Here is a 2,352-nt window from a genome sequence, read left to right as displayed (position 1 = left end):
GACGAAATGAAATGGGGAGAAGAGAGGCACAGTCGCCTCCCCTGTTCTTAATGAGATGCATGCACGCCCTCACAAAATCATTGCGGATTAGACTGTCCGTCGGATGGATGAGCCGTAAGATTTTTGAATCCGATCCTGCGTGAATGCATGCACGGCCGCGCGCGTACAAAGTACCAAGTACTACTACGTGTTTGTGCAACCACTGAAGTACTGACGAGTACTAAACCCTAGCTACAGGCGAGGTGACTCCATGTTCTGTATACAGTAACCAACTTGACTGAACCACTGAATGCTGCTGTTAGTGGTGTACTGGCGCTGCTCCTGCTACCCTTCACCTCACTAATGCAGAGGTGCCGTGGTGCCTAATAAAGGACATCACGATCAATCAAACCGGCTCTGTTAGTATTCAAATACGATGGTATTCAATGGATCCCAATAAAGGAGGAACAAGCCTGCAGGATTGAAAGTTTTTTAAGGATCTTATAAATGATCATTTATAGTATTTGCCTTTGCCTTTTTTTATCGTCAGGACACCATGTGTATCCAGATTTAGTAGCAGTACTCATTACTGTTTATATTTCTAACTGATTGATGTTCAACATTTTCCATATCTCCTGCATTGAAAAGCACTCCATTGATTCTAGTTGCTGTCTTGAGAGCCCTTATTGGGTGACCACCTCAATAACAGTGACCATCTTCGATGCTACAATACCAGCATCAATGAACTGGATATGCACCTTAAATAGCAGGATTGAGATTGGTTCATGTCTTCTCTGCCATAATTTGATTTCACCTTGAGTAATTAGTTCTTCCTTCTGCCCTTTGTCTATTTCACATTTGGAGGTGATCGGCAGAGCTTAGTGGATAGCCAGGCATTGATGCCTGTGAGAAGTACTAATTGGTGGGTTATAGGCTTATAGCGAAGGCCTTGAGAATTTTATGGCTACAGTTCTTACTTCTTCTCTTCTTTTTTTGCGGGGAGCTACAGTTCTTGCATTGAAGAGATGATGGAGAGTAAGTACGTACTCAGTTATGACTCGTATGACCAGCTTCTAGATTTCAGAGAAGTGTGATGCATTACTGGACGATATAACCAGATTTATATGTGAACAACTCGGTGAGCCTTTTTTTTAAACGGAGGCAAAAGATTGGCCTCTTCAGTTAAATAAGGGAGAGTAGAGTTTAGAGTTTTAGAACAGACTACAAATAAGCGGCATGACAATACTTTTACAATATGATGTTCCCTAGTTACTTTGCGCCTACAGTAACCCAAAGTTTAGCATCTTCTAAAATTTTGGTAAGGAGAACCGGCGGTGGCGCGCTTTTGCGACGGAATACACGAGTGTTTCTCTCATTCCAGATGGTTCAAGAAACGAGCATGGTGAGGAAAGCCATTGCGTGGCGGTGAGGGTTGTGGTCGTCGGTTCTTTTTTCCACCACTCGGTGACGGTTTCATCTAAGTGTCATCGGAGGAGTCCATGTGCGTGAGCCCAAGCTTCTCTATGATTGATCCCTAGAGTCTATGCGTGTAGCTATACTTGACAAAGAGGTGTGTCCCCGTTTCTTGTTCTCTTTTGCAAAGCGGGCAAGGGCCACGGTTTGGCCAATCACGCTTCTTCAGACGATCAGCGATCCAAATCCTATCTTGCAATGCCAACCAATCAAAGAATTTAACCTTTGAAAATGCCCAAGCCTTCCACACCATGCTGTCCATGGGGGACAGGGTCAGGCCTAGAAACTGAGCTTTGTAGGCGGTGTTCGCCGTGTATATCCCATCGTTCGCATTCTTCCAAATGATATCATCTTCGGCTTGCTCATCAAGGTGAAAGTCATGCACAAGTATTCAAAGGTTAAAGAATTCCAAAATGTGGTTGACTGAAGTGGCGGTGTCATGCTTGATTTTGAGGATCCAAGTGTTCCCATTAAGAGCCTCACACACCTTCCAATTCTTTCTTTTTGAGGTCATAAGGCTCTACAAGCCATCTATGACGACATAACCACACGATATAGTTGCTGCCGAGCACAAATGCACCCTCATAAACAACAAAAAATAAAAGGACAACCCGGTGCACGTAGCTCCCACTTGCGCAGGGTTTGACACTCGTAAACAGTAAAATTGAAAAGAAAAAACTGGATTTTCTTGGAAACAAACATTATTAAATGTTATGCATACATGCAAATTATAGAAAACACTCATAATGCTATGGGCATAAAAACAAAATTGATGCTCGAATTTTAAAGTATTTTGGAGTGTGGATTTAGTTATTTTTCCCAGACATTCAGAAATATGATTTCATCACGAAGATTTGCATGTAGGAATAAATCTAAGTAATGTTTGTTTTCAGAAGAAAA

This window comes from Triticum dicoccoides, chromosome 7B (genome assembly GCF_002162155.2).
Source record: "Triticum dicoccoides isolate Atlit2015 ecotype Zavitan chromosome 7B, WEW_v2.0, whole genome shotgun sequence".
Taxonomy (NCBI): domain Eukaryota; kingdom Viridiplantae; phylum Streptophyta; class Magnoliopsida; order Poales; family Poaceae; genus Triticum; species Triticum dicoccoides.
Note: the sequence above shows the minus strand (reverse complement) of the source record.